Below are 14,130 nucleotides of genomic sequence, written 5' to 3'. Positions count from 1 at the left end.
GATAGCGACTGATCTGAAGGGCTGTATGGAATCATTTATAAGAGCCGAACTTCAAATTTAGTCCGATTCTGGATAAATGGCAATTTTGTGATTGGCTCGAAAATTTGCCCAAAAATCAAAAGCTTGTGACCAGCGACCGGAAGTTATTAGCGCATCTAATTGAGAAATATTTGCTAGGTAGCTGCAATAGCTATATATATCTAGTAATGACTTATAGCCTTGAACCTATCTAGCCCTGATAAATATTTTTATGAAGATTAAATTTCTATATGTACGAACTTCTCCTTGTGCCTTATATTACGTGCTTGATAGTATCGAAGATTGCTATCGTTGTCATTCCGATTTTTTTTTCAACACAATAGAGGCCTAATATGGATTGGTTATCTATTAAGGAATAGTATAGAAAAAAAGGGGTCAAATGAAACGACGATGCAAGGTTTAGTCTCTGAGCTATTTGACCGAAACTGATCAGACGACACAATTTAGTAAGCACTTTCTAGTAAGCACTCAAAAGTACTCATGAGACATCAATTCTTTCTGCTACTCTTACTTGATCAAAAACAACCTTTAAAAAGAGTAGAAGACAAATGTCTAAATATAAACCGTACGTCCTATGTGAGGATGCAGCATTATGTTCACGGTCTGATTACTGCCATCTTTTAATTTATATCATATAATAGCCTATATTTATTCTTTCGCTTCTTTAAATGTCCTTACGACCCTTGCCAGTGTGGCTTATACGCGCGGACGGCTCATCTTGGGGGAAAATATTTTTTCAAATATACTTGCTAAACTTGCGGAGCGGTTTGCAAATTTTGTCAGATAATATAATTATTATAATATAAACGGTGTTCTTTAAAGCCAACTCATTAATACGGGGTCGGCTTTTGTTGGCCCAGTTGATCCTTTTAGGCAATACATATTATAAAATTAAAGCCTTATTTATTTTACGTTTTTGTCACTCGTATAGTTTTCTTTGGCCTTCGTAGAAACCGTGATAGTTGCCGAAATAAATTAGAGTGGGCTTAAAGAAAGTAAAGCGTGTAGTTATGTATAAGACGCACACGCACAGAGACGCACACCAAGTGAAGCCCTTTCGCAATAAAGGATTTCATCTCTCTATGGTCCCTGTCTGTGCTATGGGGTCGAAGGAAACTCGGGTATTCAGATGGGATATGTGAGTCTCTGTGGCGTAGCATCTCTGTTGTCACTGTAGCCGCTGAACATCCCCACTTTTTTCCCTGCTTTTTTTGTAAAAAAGATCCATCGATTTTTCTTGGACAGAGTCGCGCTAGCGCAGCACTAAAGGCGCAGGCCCATCACTCCGTTTTGCCCTTGATCGGATTTCATACCGAAAAAAAGGAAACACTGGACTGCTTCAACCACTATACCATGATGCAATTTCACAACGAAATTGAAGACATTTCACCCTATTCCTGCTTCCTTTGGCCCTCTTTACCAGACTGTCGGCCAGTCGGATTATTCGTTGCTAGCGGATGCACGTTACCACGACGTCGAAGCGCGTACACGGCAGCGCATGCTATAGCCGCCCACGAGAACCCTCACGTAGGCAATGGAACGCGAGCACACATACCCGTATAGACAGCCAGGCTGAGTAAGTGAACGCTACACGTCCTCGTACTCTTACCGTTACGTGGCACTTTTCATTGATGGCTTGTTATCCACATGGAGCGCGTACTTCTGCACTGAAAAATTGAAGCTGGTGAGTCTGACGGTCAATGCCACTTCATATTTTCCTGCATATCTACAGCAACAGTAGCACCCAACGATAGGAGCTCTTAGTCCTGAAATGTTGTCTATTGACTCAACAGACAATATTTGAAGAGTGTTGATAAATATAAATAATACGGCGAACAATGAGGAGTAGCAGTGCATTTTTTCAAGGAATTACTCGTTGAATGCCACCAGTGAAGCACTATCTAATGCATATGATACAAAAACATAGTAGTATATACTCATACGAGCTCTGTTCCTCCAACCTATATATATAACTGGTGGGCTAGTCAAATGAACGGTTTTACATTACAGCAGCGCCGTTCAACTTAACTGCCAACTGGTTTCATCGACATATAACTAATATTGAAAGATAATTTACTATATAGCCTTTCCTCAGCCCGCGGAAATTCAAAATGGTTACCGTAAATACAGTGCTAATAACAACAGCTGATTCACTAACTTCAGTCAACACTTAATTTAATCTTTTAACACTTTCTTGCCCGATTGCGGTCCTTAAATTTTTCGCTTTTCTGGTGTACACGTTATTTTCAAAAGCACCCACAGCGAAAAAATTATTGGCGTCAGGTCTGGGGAAGAAGTAGGCTCTTTTGTGAGACCTCTTTATCCAACCCAGCAACTTGAAATATTGATTAAATTCTGTTGAATAAAATTCACTATCTACATGGGTGTCTGTGAGAATGTGTAGTAAAATAGATTATTTGAATAAATTTTCCTGTCTGTACTTTTTAGGAGCCTTCCATATATATGTAATTTTTGTTATGATCTGTTCCCGAAACCGTATCTAAACAAAGGCAGATATTTAGGTAATAGATTTCCTTATGTTAGAAGTATATTTCCTAACGGTCATGTTTGTTCAATACAAACATTATTTACCGCGATTACAGTTTTAAATCCTAAACGGTTCACAGACTCGTTCTAAGTGATCTTTTCGCGATACTGCGAACGTTTTCTTAATAGCGTGAGTGAACAAAGTGACATTGCTTTATCGGAACTTGTAGGACTCTCGCTTAATAACGTTCCATGTACGGTAACTGAACGGGCTCAACTCTGAGCTGGTCGGTGGCCATACGTGCTCAGTCCTGAGCATGCCTGCATTGTCAGGCGGCCAAACCTACACGTTTGTCGACTTGGATCTGAAGCCTTCGTTCAGGCACTCTAGCTGCCTGCGGTTGTACGACAGTGTGTCGAGCATGCAGATAAACTTCTTTAGTGATGTGATTGCTGCAAGTATGGCTACATGACGCCTCCTTTACTGGAAACCAAACTCAGCGAACGAACTTCTGCAGAAAGTCTACTTTTACTCACAATAGGCACATTCTTTGGATCAGGAGCGAGCCAAAAGCGATCATTTCTATGGTTTACTTTCGCATCACGAATAAAAAGCTTTTATCGGAAGAATGATTTTAAAAAGAATTGGGTAACAAACAACCGGGTTAAATCCTTTGTTTTGACTGCCTTTAGAAAACATCTGACTGACCAAATTACAAAAATGGCACACTGTTATTCACACGATGTAAATCGCTTTAGAAAAAAGGCCTTAGCAAGACCCTTTTTTAATGTAGTCATTACGAGGTTAAAGGCTGACCGCCGCGTTGGAATATAGTTAATATCATTCCTGTAAGCTAATTATGGACTTCTGTTCAACTCGTACTCAAAAAATTGCTGAACTTTATTATACCATTGTCTGTCAGTGTTCTATTACGAAGCAATTCCTTTTTAATTTTTATGATTAACCTTACTTTTGAATTTTCTCACACCTAATAATACGATGTTAGCTCGTCTGACATGATATATATATATATATAAGCATTGCAATAATCTAGAATTCATAGGCTTAAATGTCTTTAGCTAACGTCCCGTTAAGCGTTCTGTTCGACGGGTGGCTTCCAGCACGAAACGAAGTGTGTCTATGTCCAAATGCGAACCTCGGCCATTTTAAGGTTAGCAGGCAACCCCCTAAGCTATCACGGGGAACAAGAACTCGTAGGTCTAGTCTCAGTAAATCCATCTTCGGAAGAAGAATTGTAAAATATTTAAAAGTGACATCAACGACCCTTTGCCGCATAATGAGATAAGAGATAGTTATTGGATAGTTATATAGACGCAGTTGGTCTGGAATCGGGGCAACTCCAAGACCCATGCTTATGTACAGATGTAAGAATATATCCTTTAAATCGAGAAGAAACATCATTTTCAGAACAGCAGAGAAATGGAAATAGGTTCAACCGAGGTCAGCTAGATCTTGGGATGCTACAAGCGGAAGTTAATAAGACGTGATGCTACATATCCTTTTTCACCTGACGGAGAGCAACGTTATTAATAGAATCGACCGTTGATCCGTTCTATTGATGTTTGTCGGTAAAGTCCTTTTGCTATAGCCCGTTTAAATCTATACGCTTTCCAAAAGCCGTACAGAATTACAGCTCCTGTATTTTCTCCTACTTCAGCATAACATCGTAACGAAAGGGGGTATTCCGCTTTTCGACACTAGGTACTCCTCTGCGTAACGAGAGAAGCCCCTTTGCCTACAGAGTTCGATTCCGTTTTTCCCAAAACAAAAAGCATTAGTTGAAGCCTTAGTCAGCTTCTGAGCTAGCGGATGTGGACCATCGGATGCATGCGCTTGATGAAGGATGGTTGCACGACCAATACTCTGTAACAAGTTTACCCTTAAGGTACTCCAGTACTATGCTCTATGAGGAGTGCAGGTAGCATGCGTGAATGATTAGTATCAGCGATATTTTTTAAGTCAACATATCAGAAATAGTCAAAAACTTGCTAAGTATCTCCAATAGCTTAGTATTATCAATTTTAATGCTTTAGCTATAGATATTGTTCCCCTAGCAGAAATTTCTTTCTATTTCTACTGCGCTGTCTGTCACTATTGGAAAACAACGAAACGCCAATTGACGGGGTAGTTTTTATTAGAAGAATCGCATCTTCTGCAAATACCCTTAAGCGGTACTTGCATGTTATCATGAAAAATAATATATTGTTCTTGAGAGAATAAATAAATAGGTAAATACTCGTACAGCGAGTTCAATAAAACACAGAGTATTCCATATAGAGTTGTAAAGTGAACGCGCTGCTAGGTTTTAGCCGAAGTAGAAACATTCACTAATTTTATGTACCTTAAGCACAAATATAAGAGGCTGTTGAAAAATAGGCGTTTAGCTAGCTACTGTAGGGGTCTGCAGGCTTGGCTCTGTGTCTATTTGGTCGTCGATTTGACTTCTGAATATTAAACCTAGCCTAGAGTAGTTTCCAGTACATATCGAGAGTTGTCCTATAGTCTGAACGGCTAAGGCGCAATTTTTCAAACACGCTGTCATGCTAACCATGACTAACAAGCATCCTAACTGAGGACTGGCCTTTGATGTTATTCCTAAAGGGAGTAGTTCTGAACATTTTCTCGTTTAAATAGCTAAAGGTATTAACGATCAATACGCTCGCCCACGTAACTTGTTTATTTCTTATAGTTATGTTAACAGCTTGTTTTGACACAAACGGATTTAGTCTGCATCACACTAGCTAGAATAGCTAAATGGGGTATTACAAATCTACACCGGCCGATATTCTCTTGGAATTTTGTAACTCAACCCCCATCAAAAAATTCGTGGTAATTATCGCGTTACATAAATTCGATTGGGTTGGTCCAGTTCTTCTAATTTTGTTTCAGTGAGCTCGCTATAGCTATCTCGTTTCCTTGTTCCGATAGTAAGTCTATTACAGTTACCCAGTACTAGAGATGCCGTTATCCAATAAAAGTAGTCTAGTGACCTCTTATTCACTCCGTCTCAACTGTCCCGTTGCTTTGGTTTCTCGTATACCCAACTTACCATAGATCATCGTATCGTCAACTCTAGTTTTCCGCACTTTACCCTATCAGGTCCGTCATTTTCTGATTGGAGAAGTCATTTTTTCTGATTAAGTGAATTTCCCACTTTGGGTCACTAATTCCATTAGCTTGTTCAAATATTGATCTGTTACCCTGCTGGCATGTATCTGCTTTTCTGTTGAAATACTACAGTAAATAATCTGCGTTTCACAGAAAATGTTTTCCATCAATTTAGTTCCCATATGATTTATTAAAAATAGAATCGGTATGTAAATAAGCTAAGAAACATTAAGCTTACTCTAGTCTAAGTAGACAAAGGCTTTTGGGTTGCTTCGGTACCACGGTCAACGACGTCTGTCGACCCTCAGACCGTGGACTGTGCCTGCACGTTCAAAAAGCATGAGGGAACGAGAACATATTATACCAAAGCCATCACTGATATAGCAAGCTTTGCCAGGCTTTGTGCGCCCTTCAAGTGCCCTTAGGAACGCAAGGAATCGTGCAATAGTTACACCGTACGAAGTTGTCAAGGACCAAACAACTTTTATATTGACCCTAACGCTAGTGAGCTTTCTTATATATTTATATATTAGGAAGTCATCATTTTAAATTATGATACAGATCGAAAGGACAGAAATAGTTCCACTTAGCCAAACAAACCTCTGTTACATGGACAGGAAAATGTTTTACACTAATTGACCATTGCATTCTTTGAAATTCATCTAACAACATCCTTCTATGAGCACTCTTCTTAGAAACACCTTCGATTTTATCATGACAAGTTTACACGACTTTATCTATAATAATTATAATAAATAATAACATACAGAAATTTACATACCAGCCTCACAGAATAATACCATACTATATTAAAAGCTATAATCAGTGTCAACTATGAAAGTATAATGTCTATATAAATGTATCGACAATCAGCTCACTAAGGTAATAATAATAACTCGTTAATTTCTATATCCTGTTTGACCCTCATTCCTCCTCTGTCTCAGCTATATACGTCTATATTATTCGTGCATTGCCTATGATGAGCGGACGAAAAAAATTCTGTCGAAGATCGATCTACTTTTTTTGTATGTTTCTTGAAATCTTCCTAGTGACTGCTTCGTACGGATAACTGGATATTGCTTCGTCTTTGTTAACGACCAGCTCGCCAGAAAAACGTGGCTGTTGCTTTGTGTCGTATATTTTCGTACGATCGGCTAGAAAAATAATGGAAAAACGTGAATTTCTCTACAAGTGTTACTCTGGATCCTGCTGAGTTCATATCCAACTTCCCATTTCACTCCTTTTTCAAATAGAATCTACAGCTCGACCGTAACAAGCCTCTTATTTCACTAGCCTCATTGACATCCGGTCACCTTTTGTCAAACTTGACTCCGTTTTCATTGCGCTGGCTGGCAAAAGAAAAGAATCAATGCTCGTTTTATCAGCACTCGTTGTTCCTTATATAAGGAGGAAATAGACTCCAAAGCAAGGAAAGGAATCCGTTTTTACTAGGAATGTATAACCGACTATCAAGACGGGATGAGGTGAGGAAAAAAGGGAGGGACGAAAGGGTCTCCTTGTAGAGGGCCACCTATACGCATGAGCCAAGTATATAGAGAAATATAAAAAAATGACGAGGTTTTCTCACGGCTCTGTATATATCGTCTGTCCCATTTCAGTAAATCTTTTGAGTAGATATGGGGTTGTACTGTAGAGGCACTCTAATATTACTAAAGGCAGAACTACAATTTCAACACCTCGCGACAGCTAAGCTTCACAACAATAAATAGGCAAGACGGCCCCTCCCAGCCAGCTTAAGGCTCATTCACTGCGTCGAGCTGCCGCTACTTGAGCCAAAGCGACATATCTCCCAAAAGAAGACTGCTTCCGGACGCTATCAATGGACATAGCGTGATCAATAGGTTCTCATCGACGAAGCCTACTTGCCTAGGCTCTTCAAAGCTCTCCATTTGAATGGCGTGCCTAGCAGCTTTTCAGTCGGCAAGATTAAACTGGACTAATGCGATATGTGGAATGAGGAAGAGGCGGGAGCCAAGAGTATTAACAAAGAAATAGTAATGGTACAAAGCCGTAATAAATGAACGGCAATAGACTTGAAGTTACAGTAACCTGTATTCGTATAATTTTATAGGTCCTTTACGCTGCGGTCTATACTGCATTATGCGCTAACTTATATTTGTTTGTAAACATCGATACTACAGAGTGTTAGAAGTTCTACGCAACTCTATGGGATCCTTGTCAAGTCTGACGTCCTGCATAAGTATACGATACTAACTAGATACGTATTTAGAAAAGAAATGGCAAAGATTAGAGAGAGAGCAAGCTTCAATGAATAAAAAATCAATAAAGCAATGTTTTAATTGACCTGGGTGAGTCAAGTGACAAGGATTAGCCTACCTGGTCTAACACATAGTGAAGTCGACGTGTAAAATTCTAAGACGCCGCGTTTGTGCTTAGCTCAAAAGCGATTCTAGTTTATTTACAATTGCTGAGAGGTTGTGCATAGGTGCGTCAAAACCACTTATTAAATTCATATGTACAAGTTCACATGTAGGCTCATCTTGTATTCAACTTTTGCATTCGCTACACGGGAAGGCGGCTCCCAGTCAAAAGCATGTCAGTCAGACTGAAGTTCACTATATTAAAACAGCAATGGGCGCTCTTATCTGGGACTTCTTCGAGGTCCCATGATCGTTGTATACGGCTTTTCGACCATAGAGTTTAGTTACGTCATGCTCCGACACTAATTTGCCTACAAATTGAATAAACGCAAAACAGTCGAGCGGAATTATTGCGGCACGGGAGTATATTGTCGGTCTGTGTGTGCTTGCTGGTCAACATGTCTTTGTACAGCGTAAGGCGTATATAATATGAGGCGTAGGCGAAAAGATGGCTCGTCTACAAGGCTCTATCTCTACGTAGTCGCAGTATTTATTTGTTTTCTAACCTTCGACGCGAATGGCTGGCACTTATATGTTACAGGTTATTGGACTTACCATAATTAGTGTATTGGTTCGTCCTTGGTTAGGAGCACGAGTTCTCCCTTATAGCCGAAATAATCTAGTTGTTTCTCTTTGATGAATAACCCAAGCAGAAAATTGTTTGCAGGCATCAAATGCATGTTCCACTTCATACCACAGAATTGAAATTTTCGGGCCTCACATTTTAGGATAACTGCCAAACATACTTCTGTTTAATGACTTCTATGTTCTGTAGTTGCGTCACCCTCGTATCATAGTGGCCTTGTTATATAATAGGCTACCTCGATAGGTTATAGTTAAATATAAAGCAACGTCCCTATATATACAAACAGAACATGAAACAATATACCATATCTTGCTGTGGGCAATATGCAAAAACCCCTTTCGTTTTCCTAGACTGCAGGGCATCGAAATAATAACCCGATCTATATCGATTCGTAGCCAAGATTGATTGATTGATTGTTCAATCGTTTAAGTCGTTAATATCAGCTCACGGTGCAATCATTTGTCGTCGTCGTCGTCGTCGTCTGTTGTTTCTCAAAATTTGTTGCTATTCCGTCACGGACAATATTGGACCCATTGGACGGTTTCGGTCTCAACAAAAACCGCCCCTAAACATCGGTTCTATTTATAAAATACAATAAATAGAATTGCAGCTTGTATATTTTACAACATTTGTTATTATTCAGTACCTCCACGTAGTTCCATCGTAGAATACGTCCGTGCACTTGCCTTCTCTTACTAAGGTAAGAGAAGGCAATGTAGAACATACACACAGTGCCTATCTGCTTTCTTAAATGTCTGCTAAATCTTCTGAGTATATAAAGGAATAGTGTTTACCTATATTTGTAAATCTATATTTTTTTAGACCCTTACACTAGAAAAGAGCTAATATCTACATAATAGAAAATATATTTCTTCAACATTTCGATCTCTATGCTTCGAACTGTACATCCAGTATCATCGATCAGATGGCTGGCGCCCAGTACGAAACGAGGTATATGCAGGGGTTCAAACAACATGGCCCTATGATTAGTAGGCAAATATGCTATCACGGGGACTTAACAATACGACCTAGAAACCTTTTTCGGTAACGGACGATTGCGGGGCACATCGCAAGCACTATAATTAAGGCTGGATGGGATTTGTTTATGTGTCGATCCTTCCATTCAAAGCATTTTTATCACATCTTCTATAGAGTCGTTTTCTAGATTTATACGTAATGTGCTATGGAAGTTAACGTTTTTCGGGTGACCATGTATTTTTCACACCTGTTCATGGCCTTACCACAGAGATTGTTTAGCAGATGTAGCGAAAGCCGTTTTTATCTCGTACGCAACGGAAAGACGCTAACTCAACCAGAAAATATGCAGTTCTGCACGTTTCGCTTGAGACGAGGTAGGCTGATGAAATGAACTTGCCTAGGTTAACGCCTGACCAGATATTAATAGTTCAGAAAAGACTACATAGTCTACGTAAAATAGCTCCGAATTTCCCCTTTAAGACAGGGTTCCAATAGTTATTGAAATTGAACATTGGACAGCCAGACGCTCAGAGCCGCGAATCTGTTCAGAAAAATTAGAAGTAAGCGTACTTACCTTTATTCAACGACGATAAACGCGTCTCTCGCGAACAACATGAAAATTCTTATCGTAAAGTTTAGGATAAATGCAAACAGCAGCAGCAGCAAACCATGACCGACACGAAGAGCAGCTTAGTCGACAGACCTGTACAGTCTTGCGGTACCGCTTGTAAATAAACTATTGATAACTGGAGTTTGACCCGTGATAGGACAGAGCAGAATCCTATTCTATCATGGCAGTTTCCAGCGACGGAAACGTCTCGACTAAATAAACGTTCTGTTCGATATAAGTGTTTTCGCAAAAATCGCCAAGATGGCACGACGTCGTAGATTTTAAAAAATTTCTGAGAAGTCTTATCGTGCTGATTTTATGTTCTGACGATTCACATTGTATAAGTAATACCATACCGAGGCCATATATATACGTTCCTTATTATCTGTAAGTTCCATGTCAGTAGTCTGTTGCTAACTGCATAATTTGAAAATCGTTAAAAGTACCTCGCGGATAACGTTTTACTGTGATATTACAACAATGGCTGAAACCTAATTTTGCACGCATGACAAGAAACTATAGGCATCTAGGACAACATCTGTGCATCTGCAGGTCACTCAGTTAAATCTGCCAGCATTGTCCAGCTCAAACTCTTCACATCAAATTGCCCGCCGGGCTTTAAAGGGAAGCTTAATACTTGACATAACTCATACCGAACCTGACATCATCTGCTCTTCTCTGCATCGATTCGTCTCGACCCTACCATATAAATCCGCGATAAGCATAGTGCTCAGGCAAGATCAGCGTAGACTTCGTGAGGCACAATGGGGTATAAATGTTATGTATGCCTAGGCTGTGAGTGGCTGCCAACCTGTAAGAGTGCTACATAGTAGACGCTTATAACGCTGACCCGATAGCTCCAGACAAGCTGGCTGGTATTATCGTTGGTCGAGGCGTGGCGCCGCAACACCCGCTTCGATATAAAATGCATTATATGAATCATACATAGGGTATGTTGGTCCTCTATTCTTAATGGATCGTTTTACCTTATGTACACAGTCTACAGTTCATATTTTGTGATATGGGACAAATATACTATGTAGTAATAATGATAATATGCATATATTATTGTCATTACGGTTATTGTTATGTGTGCGTGCGTGCTTCGGAACGTGCACGTGCATCAAAGAAAAATTAGTTTACAACCAGTACGAGTCATGAGTAATGCTAGCTCGTCTTACAGGACAAACGCCGATCGAGGTGAGGTGCAAGATTGGGATTACACACACACGGCGGCCTCAGTCATGAATACGTTATTTTCATTGCAATACAACTAATCAAAATGGAAAGTTTGAAGTTACTTTTAGCCACTGCTATACACAGTGGCATAATGCACTGTATGTATATAGCGGTATACCTATTAAGGTGAAGTAGTGTTGCTTTTGTAGAGAATATGAGGTTAGCTGAAAAGGAGAAAAAATATCATTATAGGCATACGTCAAATACACCATTAAAATTAAGTTTAGGCTTACATGATATGTGTTCGCGTAGGACGTATGTCTGTACCCGCATATATTCTCCCCAGGCGGGGTGGTTTCCGATATTCCGTTTTATGTTTGGCTATGATTCGTTTGACGCTTAGTAAGTGTACCCTTGATCGTATCAGTTAGCTAAAGTTATTCAGACGTCATCGCTGCACCATATGTTTATAGATGATCTTAAATACGGTACGTAAGATTATTCCATACGAAACGTGGCTTGATCAACTTGTTGCAATGGTCTGTCCAATATTTTAACAGATATATTCATAGTCTAGACAAAGCTGCTCTCTTTTTTTAATGTGGATGCCCGCAGTATGCCCTCACAAGAATGATTACCCGCGCTTGCTCCACATGAACATGCAAAACGTAGTAAATTAATCCACGCCTTTTTCATGTTGAAAGAATCACTTCTTATTGCAACTTTGTTTGAAACAGTGTTTGCTATCGCTGAATGTTATTTTTGATCCCGTTTCATTAGCATCAAATCCACTAATATGGTATATATTTTTTATGTATATAATTTTTCCGTTTAATTACAGTTAGGGATAATGATATCCTATGATAATGAAAAGTACTTATAGAAATTCTACTGTCTCTCATGATGTTGCGTTGCCTTACAGCTTTACGATACACTCTGATGGCCGGTCCTATTCTAAATAAAAGTTGACAATTTGCAGGTATGATCGCAAGTGACTACGGAATTATAGTCAAGAGAAAGGATATAATATCCGCGTAATGTTTTTGTTTCTGCTTTGTTTCGCCACATCACATCGTCCGGTTGATGATAGATGAAGAGCCACTTCACGAGTACTGCGACCGACCAGATAATCGTCTACTTCAACGAGATTACCTAGGCTGCTGGTGTTTGAAGCTTGTTTCCTAAGAAAAAAAAGCAGGAGGGTCTCTTCACTTTTGCCTCTATCCCCTCAATACAGCGAGTATCTTTGATTTTAACAAATGTCCTTATCTAGGCCACCTTTGTACGAAAAAGGCAAGGTCAACTTGCACGCGCGAAAATTCCTAACTGGATAGTATGTTTCAAAAGAGGATAGCCATTTCGGTTAGTAAATATAAAACATGCATTCTATTCTCGTTTGTGCCATTTCTGCCACACCACCATTGCTGTTTACAATACACAGTGCTCAAGGTGTTTTTAAAAATTCGAGGACAGTAACAGGCGATCTATGGGGATTCATACTTCTTAAGCCTCCGCGAGCTTTAGGAAATTGTTATTACAAAAGATTTGAATTATAACTCTACTTGACTATAGCATACTACGATGTAGGACTCATTCGTGTAAGCAGGAACACACGCTTGATTTCAGATATTCCCTTGTGGCCTTCGGAACGTTGATTATCCGTGTGCTATTTTCCGGTGCTATTAATTATATTTAAACATTTTACGCTGGCTGCTATTTATGTCGCATATATTCCATGTGGACGAGATACCATAGCTGCGAAATGAAGAGAAGAAATAAACGGTATTTTGTTGGCCTACACTAGTTTCAACAACTATGACAAAACACGATTGGCGATCACCTGGAATCCTTTTTTGCTGTAAGGTCAAACTGCGTTTGTCTAACGGCTAGAAACAGGACAGGAATCTGACCTTTGGAAGTTCAAAAAGATTTATGGTTTTGTACTGTCATTTCTCTACACTCACCAGTTTCCAACGCAGTTAAAAGAATGCTCAAAGGTAAATGTATCGTAGTGCACTTAACGCAGGTATTCTGCGATACTTACTTTTTCAAACATATTAACGATCCTGGCTTGCCGTTTCTAGGGCTCAATCTAAATGTTTCAGTACATTTACTTTTATGCGCTGTAAGTGTCGTAAGTGAGAGTCAACTCGTCTAAGAATGAAGTTAACCTATAGCGACTATGACTCAATTCAGAACCTGAATTGATTCGTAGTTCTAAATCGATAAGTAATAATTTTTTTTTATCCGCTAGAAACGTCTTCGTACTCATCGTGCGTAAATTGTTATTAGTCGGTGTTAGCTCGCTAAATGTTGCGCAAATACCCTACGTATAAAATATTCCAGCGGAAATATATTTTGGGTTGGTAGCAGGGCAGAAATCTCAAACCGAACTTATTGGAATAACTTTATTGCTAACTAATATTGTCCTTTCGAAAACGGCCGTGAATTTCTCAAATAGTCAAAAATAGCTTTTCGAAATTATTCCTTCGTATTCCTTCCTATTAGGTCCTTTTCATCTAAAACCCTATTGCAAACTGTTCGGAAAGATCTTCATCAGCTTTGGTAAAAAGCGAAGTTTTTAATATTAGTGAAGATTCGCCGGGCGAAAAAACCGCAGGGCAGCTAACCTTCGCTGACATTTTTCGCCATGATGAGTCTCTGGTGTGGTTTAAAGACAAAAAGCTTTTTTCTAGTACAGTACCGCCATTTTTTGATT

This window comes from Varroa destructor, unplaced genomic scaffold (assembly GCF_002443255.2).
Source record: "Varroa destructor unplaced genomic scaffold, Vdes_3.0 BEIS01000001.1, whole genome shotgun sequence".
Lineage (NCBI taxonomy): Eukaryota > Metazoa > Arthropoda > Arachnida > Mesostigmata > Varroidae > Varroa > Varroa destructor.
The sequence above is the reverse complement of the archived record's forward strand: the minus strand, read 5'-3'. Positions refer to the sequence as shown.